This window comes from Pongo abelii, chromosome Y (assembly GCF_028885655.2).
Source record: "Pongo abelii isolate AG06213 chromosome Y, NHGRI_mPonAbe1-v2.0_pri, whole genome shotgun sequence".
Taxonomy (NCBI): Eukaryota; Metazoa; Chordata; class Mammalia; order Primates; family Hominidae; genus Pongo; species Pongo abelii.
In genome coordinates this window covers 28,991,057-29,012,713 of record NC_072009.2, presented here as the reverse complement: position 1 = coordinate 29,012,713, position 21,657 = coordinate 28,991,057, and positions in this window count along the sequence as shown.

Below are 21,657 nucleotides of genomic sequence, written 5' to 3'. Positions count from 1 at the left end.
GTGGAATGGAATGGAATGCAATGGGGTGCATTGGAGTGGAGTGGAGTGAAGTGAAGTGGATTGGAGTGGAATGGAGAGGAATGGAACGGAATGGAATGGAATGAAGTGGACTGGAGTGGGGTGGAGTTGAGTGCAATGGAATGGAGCGAAATGGAATCAAATGCAGTGAAATGGAGTAGAGAGGAGTGCAGTAGAGTGGAAAGGAGTGCGATGGAGTGGAATGGAATCGGAAGTAATGGAAAGTAGTGGAGTGGATGGAACGGAAAGGAAAGGAGCGGAGCGGAGTGGAATGGAACGGAGCGGGAGGTGGGATGGGGCCACTGCACTCCAGGCTGGCTGACTGAGTGAGATATTCTCGAAATAAAGTAATGGAATGGAATGCCGTAGAATGGAATGGAACGGAGAGGAGTGGAGTGGAATGGAGTGAGTTGGAGCAGAGTGGAATGAAGAATGCAATGGGATGGAAGGCATTTGAATGAAATGCAGTGGAGTGCAGTGGAGTGCAGTGGAGTGCATTGCAGTGGAATGGAGCAGAATGGAATGGAAAGGAGTGGAATGGACAGGAGTGGAGTGCACTGGAGAGGAGAGGATAGGAATGCAGTGGAATGGAATTGGATGTAATGGAACGTAGAGGAGTGGAGTGGAATGGAGTGGGCCAGAGTGGAATGGAATGGAATGCAATGGAAAGGAATGGAGTGGAATAATATGGAAAGGAATGGAATGGAATGGAATGGATTGGATTAGAGTGAAGTGGAGTGGAGTGGAATGGAATGGAGAGAAATGGAATGGGATGGAATGGAATGGAATGACCTGGAGTTGATTGAGGTGGAGAGGATAGCAGTGGAATGGAGCGGAATGGAATGAGAAGGAGTGGAATTGAGAGGAGAGCATTGCAGCAAAGTGGAGGAGTGGAATGGAGTGGAATGGATTTGGATGTAATGGAATGTAGTGGAGTGGAGTAGAGTTGAGTGGAACGGAGGAGAATAGAATAGAATTGAAAGTAATGGAATGGAAAGCAGTGGAAGGGAATGGAATGCAAAGAATGGAGTGGAGTGGAAAGGAGTAGAATGGAATGGAGTGGAACGGAATGGAATGGAATAGAATGGAATGGATTGGAGTGGGAAAGATTGGAGTGCAGTGGAATGGAGTGGAATAGAATGGAGTGGAGTGGAGTGGAGGGAAGAGGAATGGAGTAGATTGGAATGGAATGGAAAGGAATGGAATGGAATGGAGTGGATTGGAAAGGGAGTGGAGTGGAGTAGAATGGATTGGAATGGAATGGAAGGCAGTGACGGGGAATAGTTTGGAAAGGAATGGCATGGAATGGAGTAGAGTGGAATGGAGGGGAATGGAATGGATTGGAATTGAGTGGAATGTAGTGGAATGGAGTGGAGTGGAGAGGAATGGAATGGAGTGGAAAGGTCTGAAAGGAGTGGAATGGAGTGGCGTGGAATGCAATGGAGTAGACTGGATTGAAGTGGAAAGGAATGGAATGGAGAGTAGTAGCGTAGAATGGAGTGGATTGGAATGGAGGGGAGCAGAGTGGAGTTAACAGCAGTGGATTGGAATACAGTGGATGGAGTAGAGTGGAAGGGAGTGTAATTATATGGAATAGAATGGATTGGATTGGACTGGAGTGGAAGGGAGTGGAGTGGAGTTGAAAGTAGAGGAATCGAAGGAAGTGGAAAGGAGTGGAGTAGAGTGGATTAGAGTGGATTCGAATGGAATGGAGTGGAGTGGAATGGTGTGGAAACGAATGGATGGGAGGGGAGAGGAATGGAACGAAATGGAATGGAATGTAGTGGAATGGAGAGGATTGGAGTGGACTGGAGTGGAATGTAATCGAATGGAGTGCACTGAAGTGGAATATATTTGGGGGGAGGGTAATGGACAGGAATTGTGTGGAGTGGAGTGGAGTGAAATACATCGGAATGGCATGGAATTGAATGGAATGGAGGGGAGTGGAATGCAGTGGAGTGGAGTCGATTGGAGTGATGAGGAATAGAACGGAGTGGCATGGAATGGAGTACAGTGGAATGCAATGGATTGGAGTGGATTGGAAAGGGGTGGAGTGGAGTGACGATGGGTGAAGTGAAATGGAATGGAGTGGAGTGCAGAGGAGTCTCATTTAATGGAATGGAATGGAATGGAACGCAATGGAAGCTGAGATTGTACCACTGCACTCCAGGATGAGTGACAGAGTGTGATACTCTCTAAAGAAAGGAATGGAATGGAATGCAGTGGAATGGAATGGAATGCAATGGGGTGCATTGGAGTGGAGTGGAGTGAAGTGAAGTGGATTGGAGTGGAACGGAGAGGAATGGAACGGAATGGAATGGAATGAAGTGGACTGGAGTGGGGTGGAGTTGAGTGCAATGGAAGGGAGCGAAATGGAATCAGATGCAGTGAAATGGAGTAGAGAGGAGTGCAGTAGAGTGGAAAGGAGTGCAATGGAGTGGAATGGAATCGGAAGTAATGGAAAGTAGTGGAGTGGATGGAACGGAAAGGAAAGGAGTGGAGCGGAGTGGAATGGAACGGAGCAGGAGGTGGGATGTGGCCACTGCAATCCAGGCTGGCTGACTGAGTGAGATATTCTCGAAATAAAGGAATGGAATGGAATGCCGAAGAATGGAATGGAACGGATTGGAGTGGAGTGGAATGGAGTGAGTTGGAGCAGAGTGGAATGAAGAATGCAATGGGATGGAAGGGAATTGAATGAAATGCAGTGGAGTGCAGTGGAGTGCATTGCAGTGGAATGGAGCGGAATGGAATGGAAAGGAGTGGAATGGACAGGAGTGGAGTGCACTGGAGAGGAGAGGATAGGAATGCAGTGGAATGGAATTGGATGTAATGGAACGTAAAGGAGTGGAGTGGAATGGAGTGGGCCAGAGTGGAATGGAATGGAATGCAATGGAAAGGAGTGGAGTGGAATAGAATGGAATGGAATGGAATAGAACGGAGTGGATTGAAATGGAGTGGAGTGGCGTGAAATGGAGTGGAATGGAATGGAGTGGAGTGGAGTGGAATGTGATAGAATGGAGAGGAGGGGAATGGAGCAGAATGGAATGGAGTGCAGCGGAATGGAGTGGAGTGGAATGGAATCAAATGGAGTGGAATGGAACAGAGTGGAATGGAATGGAGTGCAATAGACTAGAATTGAGTGTAGTGTAGTGGAATTTAGTGGAATGGACTGGAATGGAGCGGAATGGAATGGAATTGAGAGGAATGGAATGGAATGGAATGGAATTGAGAGGAATGGAATGGAATGGAATGGAATGGAATGGAATGGAATGGAAAGGAATAGAATTGAATGCAACGGAATTAAAAGAATGCAATGGAATGCAGTGGAATAGAATGCAATGGAATGTATAGTTGACATGTAATATGACCTGAGATTGTGACACTGCACTCCAGCCAGGGTGACATAGTGATATCCTGTCGTAAGAAGTGAATGGAATACAATGGAGTGAAATGGAATGGAATGAAATGGAATGGAGTGGAGTGGAAGGGAATGGAGTGGCATGGAAGCGAATGCAGTGGAGTGGAGCGGGGTGGAGTGGAATGAAATGGAATGCATGGACTGTAATGGCATGGAGTTGAAAGAAGTAGAGTGGAATGGAGTGGAATGGAATGGACTGGCACAGAATGGAGTGGAATTGAATGCAATGGAGTGGATTGGAAAGGAATGGAAAGGAGTAGAGTGGAGTAGAGTGGTGTGGAGTGGAGTGGAATGGAGCTGAATGTACTTCAATGGAGTACAATGGAATGGAACGGAGTGTAATGGAATGGAATGATATGAGGTGGATTGGAGTGGAATGTAGTGGAGTGGAATGGAATGGAATAGAATGGAATGGAGTAGAGTGTAATGGAATGCAGTGGCGATAAGTGGAGTGGAATGGAATGCATTGGAGTAGAGTGGAGTGGAATGGAATGGAATGGAGTGGAGTGGAGGGGAGTGGAGTGGAATGGAATTGAGAGAAGTGGAGTGCAGTTGAATGGAATATCGTGGTGTGGAGTGGAGTGGAAGTGAATGGAGTGAATAGGAGTGGAATGGAGTGGAAGGTAACGGAGTGGAATGGAGTTGAATGGAGTGGAATGGAGTCGAATGGAGTGGAATGGAGTACAGTGGATTAGAGGGGAATGGTGTCGAGCGGACTGGAATGGAATGGAATCTAGTGGAATGGAATTGAATCAAATGGAATGGAGTGGAGTGGAATGGAGTGGAGTGGAGTGGAGTGGAATTAAATGAAATGGAAGGGAGTGGAGGGAAACGCAGTTGATTGGAGTGGAGTGGAGTGGAAAGGAATGGAAAGGAGTGTGATGGAGTCCTATGGATTGGAGTGGAATGGAGTGCAATGTAATGAAGTGGAAAGGAGTGGAACGGAGTGAAATTGAATTTAGTGGACTGGAGTGGAATGGAGTTAAATGGAATGGAGTGGAATGGAATGGAATGGAGTGGAGTGGAAAGGAATAGAATGGAATGGAATGGAATAGAATGGAATGGAGTGGAGTGGAGAGGAGTGGAATGGATTGGAGTGTAGTGGAATGGAATGGAATTGAGTGGAGCGGAGAGGAAAGGAATGGAATGGAGTGGAGTGGAATGGCGTGGAATGGAGTGGAATGGAATGGATAGTAGTGGAGTGGAGTGGAGTGGATTGGAGTGTAGTGGAAGGGAATGGAGTGCAGTGTAATGGACTGGAATGGAGCAGAGCAGAATGGAGTGGACTGGAGTGGAGTGGAATGGAATGGGATGGAATGGAATGGGAGCTGAGATTTTACCAATGTGCTCTAGACAGGGTGACTGAGTGTCATACTCTCAAAAGAAAGGAATGGAATGGAACGCAGTGGAATGGAATGGAACAGAGTGGATATTAGTGGAGTGGAATGTGGAGGAATGGAATGAAATGGAACGTAATGGCATGAATTGGAGTGGTGTGGGGTGGAATGGATTATAGTGGAATGGAGTGGAAAGGAATGGGATGGAGTGGAATGAAGTGGAGTGCAGTGGAGTGGAACGGAGTTGAATGGCCTAGAATTGAGTGGACAGCAGTGGAATGTAGTGGAATGCAATGGAGTCCATTGTAATAGAATATAATACAATGGAAAGTTGACATGTAGTGTGAGCTGAGATTGTGCCACTGCACTCCAGACTGGGTGACACGTTATAACCTGTGGATAGAAAGGAATGGAATGCAATAGAGTGAAATGGAATGGAGTGGAATGGAATTGAATGGAATGGAGTGGAGTGGAGTGGAGTGGAGTCGAATGGAGACGAATGGAATGGGACGGAGTGGAATGGAACGGAGTGGAGTGGAGTATCGTGGAGTGAAATAGAATGGAATGCAATGGGTTGGAATGGAATGCAATGGACTGCTGAAAGGAAATGTGAGCTGTTATTGTTCCACTGCACTCCAGCCTTTGTGACGGAATGAAATCCTGTGGAAAAAAAGGAACGGAATGGAATGGAATGGAATGGAATGGAATGGAATGGAATGGAATGGAATGGAGAGGAGTGTAGTGGAGGAGAGTGAAATAGAGTGGAGTGTCATGGAGGAGAGTGGAATGGAGTGGAATGGAATGGAGAGGAAAGGAACGGAGTGGAGTGGAATGGAACGGAGTGGAGTGGAATGGAATCCAATGGAATGAAGTGGAATTGAATCGAATGGAATGAAGAAATATGTGCAGTGATTTGGCCACTGCGCTGGAGCCTGCGTGACAGAGGGAGATCCTGTCGATAAAACAGAGTGGAATGGAAGGGATTGGAATGGAATGGAATGGAACGTATTGGAGTGGAGTGGAGTGGAATTGAGTGGAGTGGAGTGCACTGGAATGGAATGGAATGCAATGGAATGTAATGGAATGATGAAATGATATGTGAGCTGAGATTGTGCCACTGCACTCCACGCTGGGTGACAGAGTGAGATACCCTTGAAAGAAAGAAATGGAATGGAAAGAATTTTTAATTGGGTGGATTCGAGTGGACTGAAGTAGAGTGCAGTGGAATGGAGAGGAATGGAATGGAATGGAATCGGATGTAAAGGAATGGAATGATGTGGAGTGGAGTGGTGAGGAGTGTAGTGTTGTGGAATGGAGCAGAAAGTAATGGGATGGTGTGGAGTGGAGTGCAGTGCAGTGGAGTGGAGAGGAGTGCAATGGCGTGGAATGGAATCGGATGTAAAGGAACGTACTGGAGTGGAGTGGAGTGGAAAGGAGTGGAATGGAATGGAATTGAATGTAATGGAAAGCAAAGGAATGGAATGGGATGCAAATTAATTTAATGCAATAGAATGCAGTTCAATAGAAAGTTGACATGTAATGTGAGCTGAGATTGTGCCTAAGCTCTCCAGGCTGTTTGACACAGTGATATCGTGTCGAAAGAATGGAATGGAATGCAGTGTTGTGTAATGGAATGGAATGTAGTGGACAGGAGTAGAATGGAGTGGAGTGAAGAGGAACAGAGTGGAATGGAACGGGATGCAGTGGAATGGAATGCAGTGGAGTGGAGTGAAATAGAAAGAAATGGAATGGGATGGAATGGAATGCAATGGAATGGAGAACAGAAATGTGAGCTGAGATTGTGTGACTACACTCCAGCCTTAGTGACCGAGAGAGATTCTGTGGAAGGAAAGAACTGATTTCAAAGGAGTGGAATGGAAGGGAATGTAGTACCGTGGAGTAGAGTGGAATGGAGTGAAACAGAATAGAATGGAGTGGAATGCAATGGAATGGAATGGAATGGAGTGGAGTGGAATAGAGAGGAGTGCACTGCAATGGAGTGGAGTGGAGTGGAAGGGAGTGGAATGCAATGGAATGTAGTGGAGTGCAGTGGAGTGGAATGGAATGGAGTGGACAGGAGTGGAAGGAGTAGAGTGGACTGGAATGGAATAGAATGGAACAGAATGCAGTGGAGTGGAGGGGAGTGGAGGGGAGTGGAGTGGCATGGAGTGGAAAGGAATGGAATTTAGTGAAATGGAATCCAATGGATTGGAATGGAGTGGAGTAGAGTGTAGTGGAATGGAGAGGATTCGAATGGAATGGAAGGGAATGCAACGGAATGCAGTGGTGTGGATTGGAATGCAGTGAAAAGGAGTACTATGGAATCTAAGGGAGTGGAGTGGAGTCTAGTGGAGTGGAATGGAATGGAACCAAATGGAATGGAATGGAACGGAATGGACTGGAGTAGAGTAGAGTGGGAAGGAAGGGAGATGAGTGGAATGGAGAGGAATGGAATGGAGTGGAGTGGATTGGATTGGAATGAACTGGAATGGAGAGGAATGGAATGAAGTGGAACTTAATGCACTGCAATGGAATTGAATGGAGTGAAATGGAGAGGAGTGGAGTGGAGAGGAATGGAGTGGAAATGAATGGAATGGAGTGGAATGGAAGAGAATGGAGAAAAGGGGATAGGAATTGAATGAAGCAGATTGGAGTGGAGTGTAGTGGAGTGGCATGGAATGGAATGAAGTGGAAGGGAATGCAATGGAGTGGAATGTAATGGAATAAAATGGAATGGAGTGGAATGGAGAGGAATGGAGTGGAGTGGAGTGGAATGGAGGGGAGTAAGAGGAAGAGAATGGAATGGAATCGAAAGGAGGGAAGTGCAATTGTGTGGAGAGGAGTGGAGATGAAAGGAGTGGAGTGATGTGGAGTCGAGAGGAATGGAGTGGAATGGAATGGAATGGAGTTAAGTGGAGTGGAATGGAGTGGAAGGTAACGGAGTGGAATGAAAAGGAGTGGATTGGAATGGAGTGGAATGGAATGGAGTGGAATGGAGTGGAGTAGAATGGAGTGGGTTGCAGAGGAGCGGAATGGAGTGGAATGGAAGGGAACGGAAAGGAATGTAGTGGAAAGGAATGGAATTTAGTGGATTGAAATTGAATGGAAAGGATTGGAGTGCAGTGGACTGGAGGGGAGTGGAATTAAATGGAGTATAGTGCAGTGGAATGGAGTGGACTGGAGTGGAGATGAGTGGAGTGGACTGAAATGGAATGGAATGGAGTGGAGTGGAATGGTGTGGAGTGGGGTGGAAAGGAATGGAACAGAATGGAACGGAGAGGAATGGAGTGGCATGTAGTGGAGTGGAGTGAAGTGGAAAGGAATGGAATTGAATGGAATTGAATGGAATTGAATGGAGTGGAGTGGAGTGCAATAGAATGGAGTGGAGTGGAGTGGAATGCAGTGGGGTAGATTGTAGCGGAATGGAGTGTAATGGAATGGAATGGAATGGCATGGAATGGAATGGAACGGAAGCGGAGATTGTGCGACTGTGCCCCAGGCTATGTGACAGAGTGAGATAACATTGAAAGAAAGGAATGGAATGGAATGGAATGGAGTGGACTGCATGGGAACAGAGTGGAGTGAAGTGGAGTGGCCTGGAATGGAGAGAACTGGAATGAGATGGAATGGAATGGATTGAAATGGAGCGGAGTGAGGTGGAGCGGAATACAGTGCAATGGAGATGAATGCAAGGGGATGGCGTGAAATGGAGTGGAGTGGAATGCAGTTAAGTGTAGAGGAGTGTAAAGCAGTGGAATGCAATTGGCTGTAACGCAATGTAGTGGAGTGGACTGGAGTAGAATGGAAGGAAATGGAACGGAGCAGAGCCTAGCAGAGCTGAATGGAGTGGAACGGAAAGAAATGGAACAGAACAGAACGGGAGCTGAGACTGTGCCACTGCACTCCATGCTGAGTGACAGAGTGAGATACTCTCGAAAGAAAGGAAAAGAATGCAATGGAGTACAACAGAACGGAATGGAATTGAATGGAATGGAATGGAATAGAATGGAGTAGAATGGAATGGAATGGAGTGGATTGGAGGGAAGTGGAGTGGAGTGGAATGGAATGGAGAGAAATGGAATGGGATGGAATGGAATGGAATGAACCGGAGTTGATTGAGGTGGAGAGGATAGCAGTGGAATGGAGCGGAATGGAATGAGAAGGAGTGGAATTGAGAGGAGAGCATTGCAGCAAAGTGGAGGAGTGGAATGGAGTGGAATGGATTTGGATGTAATGGAATGTAGTGCAGTGGAGTAGAGTTGAGTGGAACGGAGGAGAATAGAATAGAATTGAAAGTAATGGAATGGAAAGCAGTGGAAGGGAATGGAATGCAAAGAATGGAGTGGAGTGGAAAGGAGTAGAATGGAATGGAGTGGAACGGAATGGAATGGAATAGAATGGAATGGATTGGAGTGGGAAAGATTGGAGTGCAGTGGAATGGAGTGGAATAGAATGGAGTGGAGTGGAGTGGAGGGAAGAGGAATGGAGTAGAATGGAATGGAATGGAAAGGAATGGAATGGAATGGAGTGGGTTGGAAACGGAGTGGAGTGGAGTAGAATGGATAGGAATGGAATGGAATGGAGTGACGTGGAATAGTTTGGAAAGGAATGGCATGGAATGGAGTTGAGTGGAATGGAGGGGAATGGAATGGAATTGAGTGGAATGGAGTGGAATGGAGTGGAGTGGAGAGGAATGGAATGGAGTGGAAAGGTCTGAAAGGAGTGGAATGGAGTGGAGTGGAATGCAATGGAGTAGATTGGAATGAAGTGGAAAGGAATGGAATGGAGAGAAATAGAGTAGAATGGAGTGGATTGGAATGGAGGGGAGCAGAGTGGAGTTAACAGCAGTGGATTGGAATACAGTGGATGGAGTAGAGTGGAAGGGAGTGTAATTATATGGAATGGAATGGATTGGATTGGAGTGGAAGGGAGTGGAGTGGAGTTGAAAGTAGAGGAATCGAAAGAAGTGGAAAGGAGTGGAGTAGAGTGGATTAGAGTGGATTGGAATGGAATGGAGTGGAGTGGAATGGTGTGGAAACGAATGGAAGGGAGGGGAGTGGAATGGAACGAAATGGAATGGAATGTAGTGGAATGGAGAGGAGTGGAGTGGACTGTAGTGGAATGTAATCCAATGGAGTGTACTGGAGTGGAAAGTATTTGAGAGGAGGGTAATGGACAGGAATTGAGTGGAGTGGAGTGGAGTGAAATACATCGGAATGGCATGGAATTGAATGGAATGGAGGGGAGTGGAATGCAGTGGAGTGGAGTCGATTGGAGTGGTGAGGAATAGAACGGAGTGGCATGGAATGGAGCACAGTGGAATGCAATGGAGTGGAGTGGATTGGAAAGGGGTGGAGTGGAGTGACGATGGGTGAAGTGAAATGGAATGGAGTGGAGTGCAGAGGAGTCTCATTTAATGGAATGGAATGGAATGGAACGCAATGGAAGCTGAGATTGTACCACTGCACTCCAGGATGAGTGACAGAGTGTGATACTCTCGAAAGAAAGGAATGTAATGGAATGCAGTGGAATGGAATGGAATGCAATGGGGTGCATTGGAGTGGAGTGGAGTGAAGTGAAGTGGATTGGAGTGGAACGGAGAGGAATGGAACGGAATGGAATGGAATGAAGTGGACTGGAGTGGGGTGGAGTTGAGTGCAATGGAATGGAGCGAAATGGAATCAAATGCAGTGAAATGGAGTAGAGAGGAGTGCAGTAGAGTGGAAAGGAGTGCGATGGAGTGGAATGGAATCGGAAGTAATGGAAAGTAGTGGAGTGGATGGAACGGAAAGGAAAGGAGCGGAGCGGAGTGGAATGGCACGGAGCGGGAGGTGGGATGGGGCCACTGCACTCCAGGCTGGCTGACTGAGTGAGATATTCTCGAAATAAAGTAATGGAATGGAATGCCGTAGAATGGAATGGAACGGAGAGGAGTGGAGTGGAATGGAGTGAGTTGGAGCAGAGTGGAATGAAGAATGCAATGGGATGGAAGGCATTTGAATGAAATGCAGTGGAGTGCAGTGGATTGCAGTGGAGTGCATTGCAGTGGAATGGAGCAGAATGGAATGGAAAGGAGTGGAATGGACAGGAGTGGAGTGCACTGGAGAGGAGAGGATAGGAATGCAGTGGAATGGAATTGGATGTAATGGAACGTAGAGGAGTGGAGTGGAATGGAGTGGGCCAGAGTGGAATGGAATGGAATGCAATGGAAAGGAATGGAGTGGAATAATATGGAAAGGAATGGAATGGAATGGAATGGATTGGATTAGAGTGAAGTGGAGTGGAGTGGAATGGAATGGAGAGAAATGGAATGGGATGGAATGGAATGGAATGACCTGGAGTTGATTGAGGTGGAGAGGATAGCAGTGGAATGGAGCGGAATGGAATGAGAAGGATTGGAATTGAGAGGAGAGCATTGCAGCAAAGTGGAGGAGTGGAATGGAGTGGAATGGATTTGGATGTAATGGAATGTAGTGGAGTGGAGTAGAGTTGAGTGGAACTTAGGAGAATAGAATAGAATTGAAAGTAATGGAATGGAAAGCAGTGGAAGGGAATGGAATGCAAAGAATGGAGTGGAGTGGAAAGGAGTAGAATGGAATGGAGTGGAACGGAATGGAATGGAATAGAATGGAATGGATTGGAGTGGGAAAGATTGGAGTGCAGTGGAATGGAGTGGAATAGAATGGAGTGGAGTGGAGTGGAGGGAAGAGGAATGGAGTAGATTGGAATGGAATGGAAAGGAATGGAATGGAATGGAGTGGATTGGAAAGGGAGTGGAGTGGAGTAGAATGGATTGGAATGGAATGGAAGGCAGTGACGGGGAATAGTTTGGAAAGGAATGGCATGGAATGGAGTAGAGTGGAATGGAGGGGAATGGAATGGAATGGAATTGAGTGGAATGGAGTGGAATGGAGTGGAGTGGAGAGGAATGGAATGGAGTGGAAAGGTCTGAAAGGAGTGGAATGGAGTGGCGTGGAATGCAATGGAGTAGACTGGATTGAAGTGGAAAGGAATGGAATGGAGAGAAGTAGCGTAGAATGGAGTGGATTGGAATGGAGGGGAGCAGAGTGGAGTTAACAGCAGTGGATTGGAATACAGTGGATGGAGTAGAGTGGAAGGGAGTGTAATTATATGGAATAGAATGGATTGGATTGGACTGGAGTGGAAGGGAGTGGAGTGGAGTTGAAAGTAGAGGAATCGAAGGAAGTGGAAAGGAGTGGAGTAGAGTGGATTAGAGTGGATTCGAATGGAATGGAGTGGAGTGGAATGGTGTGGAAACGAATGGATGGGAGGGGAGAGGAATGGAACGAAATGGAATGGAATGTAGTGGAATGGAGAGGATTGGAGTGGACTGGAGTGGAATGTAATCGAATGGAGTGCACTGAAGTGGAATATATTTGGGGGGAGGGTAATGGACAGGAATTGTGTGGAGTGGAGTGGAGTGAAATACATCGGAATGGCATGGAATTGAATGGAATGGAGGGGAGTGGAATGCAGTGGAGTGGAGTCGATTGGAGTGATGAGGAATAGAACGGAGTGGCATGGAATGGAGTACAGTGGAATGCAATGGATTGGAGTGGATTGGAAAGGGGTGGAGTGGAGTGACGATGGGTGAAGTGAAATGGAATGGAGTGGAGTGCAGAGGAGTCTCATTTAATGGAATGGAATGGAATGGAACGCAATGGAAGCTGAGATTGTACCACTGCACTCCAGGATGAGTGACAGAGTGTGATACTCTCTAAAGAAAGGAATGGAATGGAATGCAGTGGAATGGAATGGAATGCAATGGGGTGCATTGGAGTGGAGTGGAGTGAAGTGAAGTGGATTGGAGTGGAACGGAGAGGAATGGAACGGAATGGAATGGAATGAAGTGGACTGGAGTGGGGTGGAGTTGAGTGCAATGGAAGGGAGCGAAATGGAATCAGATGCAGTGAAATGGAGTAGAGAGGAGTGCAGTAGAGTGGAAAGGAGTGCAATGGAGTGGAATGGAATCGGAAGTAATGGAAAGTAGTGGAGTGGATGGAACGGAAAGGAAAGGAGTGGAGCGGAGTGGAATGGAACGGAGCAGGAGGTGGGATGTGGCCACTGCAATCCAGGCTGGCTGACTGAGTGAGATATTCTCGAAATAAAGGAATGGAATGGAATGCCGAAGAATGGAATGGAACGGATTGGAGTGGAGTGGAATGGAGTGAGTTGGAGCAGAGTGGAATGAAGAATGCAATGGGATGGAAGGGAATTGAATGAAATGCAGTGGAGTGCAGTGGAGTGCATTGCAGTGGAATGGAGCGGAATGGAATGGAAAGGAGTGGAATGGACAGGAGTGGAGTGCACTGGAGAGGAGAGGATAGGAATGCAGTGGAATGGAATTGGATGTAATGGAACGTAAAGGAGTGGAGTGGAATGGAGTGGGCCAGAGTGGAATGGAATGGAATGCAATGGAAAGGAGTGGAGTGGAATAGAATGGAATGGAATGGAATAGAACGGAGTGGATTGAAATGGAGTGGAGTGGCGTGAAATGGAGTGGAATGGAATGGAGTGGAGTGGAGTGGAATGTGATAGAATGGAGAGGAGGGGAATGGAGCAGAATGGAATGGAGTGCAGCGGAATGGAGTGGAGTGGAATGGAATCAAATGGAGTGGAATGGAACAGAGTGGAATGGAATGGAGTGCAATAGACTAGAATTGAGTGTAGTGTAGTGGAATTTAGTGGAATGGACTGGAATGGAGCGGAATGGAATGGAATTGAGAGGAATGGAATGGAATGGAATGGAATTGAGAGGAATGGAATGGAATGGAATGGAATGGAAAGGAATAGAATTGAATGCAACGGAATTAAAAGAATGCAATGGAATGCAATGGAATAGAATGCAATGGAATGTATAGTTGACATGTAATATGACCTGAGATTGTGACACTGCACTCCAGCCAGGGTGACATAGTGATATCCTGTCGTAAGAAGTGAATGGAATACAATGGAGTGAAATGGAATGGAATGAAATGGAATGGAGTGGAGTGGAAGGGTATGGAGTGGCATGGAAGCGAATGCAGTGGAGTGGAGCGGGGTGGAGTGGAATGAAATGGAATGCATGGACTGTAATGGCATGGAGTTGAAAGAAGTAGAGTGGAATGGAGTGGAATGGAATGGACTGGCACAGAATGGAGTGGAATTGAATGCAATGGAGTGGATTGGAAAGGAATGGAAAGGAGTAGAGTGGAGTAGAGTGGTGTGGAGTGGAGTGGAATGGAGCTGAATGTACTTCAATGGAGTACAATGGAATGGAACGGAGTGTAATGGAATGGAATGATATGAGGTGGATTGGAGTGGAATGTAGTGGAGTGGAATGGAATGGAATAGAATGGAATGGAGTAGAGTGTAATGGAATGCAGTGGCGATAAGTTTAGTGGAATGGAATGCATTGGAGTAGAGTGGAGTGGAATGGAATGGAATGGAGTGGAGTGGAGGGGAGTGGAGTGGAATGGAATTGAGAGAAGTGGAGTGCAGTTGAATGGAATATCGTGGTGTGGAGTGGAGTGGAAGTGAATGGAGTGAATAGGAGTGGAATGGAGTGGAAGGTAACGGAGTGGAATGGAGTTGAATGGAGTGGAATGGAGTCGAATGGAGTGGAATGGAGTACAGTGGATTAGAGGGGAATGGTGTCGAGCGGACTGGAATGGAATGGAATCTAGTGGAATGGAATTGAATCAAATGGAATGGAGTGGAGTGGAATGGAGTGGAGTGGAGTGGAGTGGAATTAAATAAAATGGAAGGGAGTGGAGGGAAACGCAGTTGATTGGAGTGGAGTGGAGTGGAAAGGAATGGAAAGGAGTGTGATGGAGTCCTATGGATTGGAGTGGAATGGAGTGCAATGTAATGAAGTGGAAAGGAGTGGAACGGAGTGAAATTGAATTTAGTGGACTGGAGTGGAATGGAGTTAAATGGAATGGAGTGGAATGGAATGGAATGGAGTGGAGTGGAAAGGAATAGAATGGAATGGAATGGAATAGAATGGAATGGAGTGGAGTGGAGAGGAGTGGAATGGATTGGAGTGTAGTGGAATGGAATGGAATTGAGTGGAGCGGAGAGGAAAGGAATGGAATGGAGTGGAGTGGAATGGCGTGGAATGGAGTGGAATGGAATGGATAGTAGTGGAGTGGAGTGGAGTGGATTGGAGTGTAGTGGAAGGGAATGGAGTGCAGTGTAATGGACTGGAATGGAGCAGAGCAGAATGGAGTGGACTGGAGTGGAGTGGAATGGAATGGGATGGAATGGAATGGGAGCTGAGATTTTACCAATGTGCTCTAGACAGGGTGACTGAGTGTCATACTCTCAAAAGAAAGGAATGGAATGGAACGCAGTGGAATGGAATGGAACAGAGTGGATATTAGTGGAGTGGAATGTGGAGGAATGGAATGAAATGGAACGTAATGGCATGAATTGGAGTGATGTGGGGTGGAATGGATTATAGTGGAATGGAGTGGAAAGGAATGGGATGGAGTGGAATGAAGTGGAGTGCAGTGGAGTGGAACGGAGTTGAATGGCCTAGAATTGAGTGGACAGCAGTGGAATGTAGTGGAATGCAATGGAGTCCATTGTAATAGAATATAATACAATGGAAAGTTGACATGTAGTGTGAGCTGAGATTGTGCCACTGCACTCCAGACTGGGTGACACGTTATAACCTGTGGATAGAAAGGAATGGAATGCAATAGAGTGAAATGGAATGGAGTGGAATGGAATTGAATGGAATGGAGTGGAGTGGAGTGGAGTGGAGTCGAATGGAGACGAATGGAATGGGACGGAGTGGAATGGAACGGAGTGGAGTGGAGTATCGTGGAGTGAAATAGAATGGAATGCAATGGGTTGGAATGGAATGCAATGGACTGCTGAAAGGAAATGTGAGCTGTTATTGTTCCACTGCACTCCAGCCTTTGTGACGGAATGAAATCCTGTGGAAAAAAAGGAACGGAATGGAATGGAATGGAATGGAATGGAATGGAATGGAATGGAGAGGAGTGTAGTGGAGGAGAGTGAAATAGAGTGGAGTGTCATGGAGGAGAGTGGAATGGAGTGGAATGGAATGGAGAGGAAAGGAACGGAGTGGAGTGGAATGGAACGGAGTGGAGTGGAATGGAATCCAATGGAATGAAGTGGAATTGAATCGAATGGAATGAAGAAATATGTGCAGTGATTTGGCCACTGCGCTGGAGCCTGCGTGAGAGAGGGAGATCCTGTCGATAAAACAGAGTGGAATGGAAGGGATTGGAATGGAATGGAATGGAACGTATTGGAGTGGAGTGGAGTGGAATTGAGTGGAGTGGAGTGCACTGGAATGGAATGGAATGCAATGGAATGTAATGGAATGATGAAATGATATGTGAGCTGAGATTGTGCCACTGCACTCCACGATGGGTGACAGAGTGAGATACTCTTGAAAGAAAGAAATGGAATGGAAAGAATTTTTAATTGGGTGGATTCGAGTGGACTGAAGTAGAGTGCAGTGGAATGGAGAGGAATGGAATGGAATGGAATCGGATGTAAAGGAATGGAATGATGTGGAGTGGAGTGGTGAAGAGTGTAGTGCTGTGGAATGGAGCAGAAAGTAATGGGATGGTGTGGAGTGGAGTGCAGTGCAGTGGAGTGGAGAGGAGTGCAATGGCGTTTAATGGAATCGGATGTAAAGGAACGTACTGGAGTGGAGTGGAGTGGAAAGGAGTGGAATGGAATGGAATTGAATGTAATGGAAAGCAAAGGAATGGAATGGGATGCAAATTAATTTAATGCAATAGAATGCAGTTCAATAGAAAGTTGACATGTAATGTGAGCTGAGGTTGTGCCTAAGCTCTCCAGGCTGTTTGACACAGTGATATCGTGTCGAAAGAATGGAATGGAATGCAGTGTTGTGAAATGGAATGGAATGTAGTGGACAGGAGTAGAATGGAGTGGAGTGAAGAGGAACAGAGTGGAATGGAACGGGATGCAGTGGAATGGAATGCAGTGGAGTGGAGTGAAATAGAAAGAAATGGAATGGGATGGAATGGAATGCAATGGAATGGAGAACAGAAATGTGAGCTGAGATTGTGTGACTACACTCCAGCCTTAGTGACCGAGAGAGATTCTGTGGAAGGAAAGAACTGATTTCAAAGGAGTGGAATGGAAGGGAATGTAGTACCGTGGAGTAGAGTGGAATGGAGTGAAACAGAATAGAATGGAGTGGAATGCAATGGAATGGAATGGAATGGAGTGGAGTGGAATAGAGAGGAGTGCACTGCAATGGAGTGGAGTGGAGTGGAAGGGAGTGGAATGCAATGGAATGTAGTGGAGTGCAGTGGAGTGGAATGGAATGGAGTGGACAGGAGTGGAAGGAGTAGAGTGGACTGGAATGGAATAGAATGGAACAGAATGCAGTGGAGTGGAGGGGAGTGGAGGTGAGTGGAGTGGCATGGAGTGGAAAGGAATGGAATTTAGGGAAATGGAATCCAATGGATTGGAATGGAGTGGAGTAGAGTGTAGTGGAATGGAGAGGATTCGAATGGAATGGAAGGGAATGCAACGGAATGCAGTGGTGTGGATTGGAATGCAGTGAAAAGGAGTACTATGGAATCTAAGGGAGTGGAGTGGAGTCTAGTGGAGTGGAATGGAATGGAACCAAATGGAATGGAATGGAACGGAATGGACTGGAGTAGAGTAGAGTGGGAAGGAAGGGAGATGAGTGGAATGGAGAGGAATGGAATGGAGTGGAGTGGATTGGATTGGAATGAACTGGAATGGAGAGGAATGGAATGAAGTGGAACTTAATGCACTGCAATGGAATTGAATGGAGTGAAATGGAGAGGAGTGGAGTGGAGAGGAATGGAGTGGAAATGAATGGAATGGAGTGCAATGGAAGAGAATGGAGACAAGGGGATAGGAATTGAATGAAGCAGATTGGAGTGGAGTGGAGTGGAGTGGCATGGAATGGAATGAAGTGGAAGGGAATGCAATGGAGTGGAATGTAATGGAATAAAATGGAATGGAGTGGAATGGAGAGGAATGGAGTGGAGTGGAGTGGAATGGAGGGGAGTAAGAGGAAGAGAATGGAATGGAATCGAAAGGAGGGAAGTGCAATTGTGTGGAGAGGAGTGGAGATGAAAGGAGTGGAGTGATGTGGAGTCGAGAGGAATGGAGTGGAATGGAATGGAATGGAGTTAAGTGGAGTGGAATGGAGTGGAAGGTAAAGGAGTGGAATGAAAAGGAGTGGATTGGAATGGAGTGGAATGGAATGGAGTGGAATGGAGTGGAGTAGAATGGAGTGGGTTGCAGAGGAGCGGAATGGAGTGGAATGGAAGGGAACGGAAAGGAATGTAGTGGAAAGGAATGGAATTTAGTGGATTGAAATTGAATGGAAAGGATTGGAGTGCGGTGGACTGGAGGGGAGTGGAATTAAATGGAGTATAGTGCAGTGGAATGGAGTGGACTGGAGTGGAGATGAGTGGAGTGGACTGAAATGGAATGGAATGGAGTGGAGTGGAATGGTGTGGAGTGGGGTGGAAAGGAATGGAACAGAATGGAACGGAGAGGAATGGAGTGGCATGTAGTGGAGTGGAGTGAAGTGGAAAGGAATGGAATTGAATGGAATTGAATGGAATTGAATGGAGTGGAGTGGAGTGCAATAGAATGGAGTGGAGTGGAGTGGAATGCAGTGGGGTAGATTGTAGCGGAATGGAGTGTAATGGAATGGAATGGAATGGCATGGAATGGAATGGAACGGAAGCGGAGATTGTGCGACTGTGCCCCAGGCTATGTGACAGAGTGAGATAACATTGAAAGAAAGGAATGGAATGGAATGGAATGGAGTGGACTGCATGGGAACAGAGTGGAGTGAAGTGGAGTGGCCTGGAATGGAGAGAACTGGAATGAGATGGAATGGAATGGATTGAAATGGAGCGGAGTGAGGTGGAGCGGAATACAGTGCAATGGAGATGAATGCAAGGGGATGGCGTGAAATGGAGTGGAGTGGAATGCAGTTAAGTGTAGAGGAGTGTAAAGCAGTGGAATGCAATTGGCTGTAACGCAATGTAGTGGAGTGGACTGGAGTAGAATGGAAGGAAATGGAACGGAGCAGAGCCTAGCAGAGCTGAATGGAGTGGAACGGAAAGAAATGGAACAGAACAGAACGGGAGCTGAGACTGTGCCACTGCACTCCATGCTGAGTGACAGAGTGAGATACTCTCGAAAGAAAGGAAAAGAATGCAATGGAGTACAACAGAACGGAATGGAATGGAATGGAATGGAATGGAATGGAATAGAATGGAGTAGAATGGAATGGAATGGAGTGGATTGGAGGGAAGTGGAGTGGAGTGGAATGGAATGGAGAGAAATGGAATGGGATGGAATGGAATGGAATGAACCGGAGTTGATTGAGGTGGAGAGGATAGCAGTGGAATGGAGCGGAATGGAATGAGAAGGAGTGGAATTGAGAGGAGAGCATTGCAGCAAAGTGGAGGAGTGGAATGGAGTGGAATGGATTTGGATGTAACGGAATGTAGTGCAGTGGAGTAGAGTTGAGTGGAACGGAGGAGAATAGAATAGAATTGAAAGTAATGGAATGGAAAGCAGTGGAAGGGAATGGAATGCAAAGAATGGAGTGGAGTGGAAAGGAGTAGAATGGAATGGAGTGGAACGGAATGGAATGGAATAGAATGGAATGGATTGGAGTGGGAAAGATTGGAGTGCAGTGGAATGGAGTGGAATAGAATGGAGTGGAGTGGAGTGGAGGGAAGAGGAATGGAGTAGAATGGAATGGAATGGAAAGGAATGGAATGGAATGGAGTGGGTTGGAAACGGAGTGGAGTGGAGTAGAATGGATAGGAATGGAATGGAATGGAGTGACGTGGAATAGTTTGGAAAGGAATGGCATGGAATGGAGTTGAGTGGAATGGAGGGGAATGGAATGGAATGGAATTGAGTGGAATGGAGTGGAATGGAGTGGAGTGGAGAGGAATGGAATGGAGTGGAAAGGTCTGAAAGGAGTGGAATGGAGTGGAGTGGAATGCAATGGAGTAGATTGGAATGAAGTGGAAAGGAATGGATTGGAGAGAAATAGAGTAGAATGGAGTGGATTGGAATGGAGGGGAGCAGAGTGGAGTTAACAGCAGTGGATTGGAATACAGTGGATGGAGTAGAGTGGAAGGGAGTGTAATTATATGGAATGGAATGGATTGGATTGGAGTGGAAGGGAGTGGAGTGGAGTTGAAAGTAGAGGAATCGAAAGAAGTGGAAAGGAGTGGAGTAGAGTGGATTAGAGTGGATTGGAATGGAATGGAGTGGAGTGGAATGGTGTGGAAACGAATGGAAGGGAGGGGAGTGGAATGGAACGAAATGGAATGGAATGTAGTGGAATGGAGAGGAGTGGAGTGGACTGTAGTGGAATGTAATCCAATGGAGTGTACTGGAGTGGAAAGTATTTGAGAGGAGGGTAATGGACAGGAATTGAGTGGAGTGGAGTGGAGTGAAATACATCGGAATGGCATGGAATTGAATGGAATGGAGGGGAGTGGAATGCAGTGGAGTGGAGTCGATTGGAGCGGTGAGGAAAAGAACGGAGTGGCATGGAATGGAGCACAGTGGAATGCAATGGAGTGGAGTGGATTGGAAAGGGGTGGAGTGGAGTGACGATGGGTGAAGTGGAATGGAATGGAGTGGAGTGCAGAGGAGTCTCATGGAATGGAATGGAATGGAACGCAATGGAAGCTGAGATTGTACCACTGCGCTCCAGGATGGGTGACACAGAGTGATACTCTCGAAAGAAAGGAATGGAATGGAATGCAGTGGAATGGAATGGAATGCAATGGGGTGAATTGGAGTGGAGTGGAGTGAAGTGAAGTGGATTGGAGTGCAATGGAGAGGAATGGAACGGAATGGAATGGAATGAAGTGGACTGGAGTGGGGTGGAGTTGAGTGCAATGGAATGGAGTGAAATGGAATCAGATGCAGTGAAATGGAGTAGAGAGGAGTGCAGTAGAGTGGAAAGGAGTGCGATGGAGTGGAATGGAATCGGAAGTAATGGAAAGTAGTGGAGTGGATGGAACGGAAAGGAAAGGAGCGGAGCGGAGTGGAATGGAACGGAGCGGGAGGTGGGATGGGGCCACTGCACTCCAGGCTGGCTGACTGAGTGAGATATTCTCGAAATAAAGGAATGGAATGGAATGCCGTAGAATGGAATGGAACGGAGTGGAGTGGAGTGGAATGGAGTGAGTTGGAGCAGAGTGGAATGAAGAATGCAATGGGATGGAAGGCAATTGAATGAAATGCAGTGGAGTGCAGTGGAGTGCAGCGCAGTGCATTGCAGTGGAATGGAGCAGAATGGAATGGAAAGGAGTGGAATGGACAGGAGTGGAGTGCACTGGAGAGGAGAGGATAGGAATGCAGTGGAATGGAATTGGATGTAATGGAACGTAGAGGAGTGGAGTGGAATGGAGTGGGCCAGAGTGGAATGGAATGGAATGCAATGGAAAGGAATGGAGTGGAATAATATGGAATGGAATGGAATGGAATGGAAAGGAATGGATTGGAGTGAAGTGGAGTGGAGTGGAATGGAATGGAGAGAAATGGAATGGGATGGAATGGAATGGAATGACCTGGAGTTGATTGAGGTGGAGAGGATAGCAGTGGAATGGAGCGGAATGGAATGAGAAGGAGTGGAATTGAGAGGAGAGCATTGCAGCAAAGTGGAGGAGTGGAATGGAGTGGAATGGATTTGGATGTAATGGAATGTAGTGGAGTGGAGTAGAATTGAGTGGAACGGAGGAGAATAGAATAGAATTGAAAGTAATGGAATGGAAAGCAGTGGAAGGGAGTGGAATGCAAAGAATGGAGTGGAGTGGAAAGGAGTAGAATGGAATG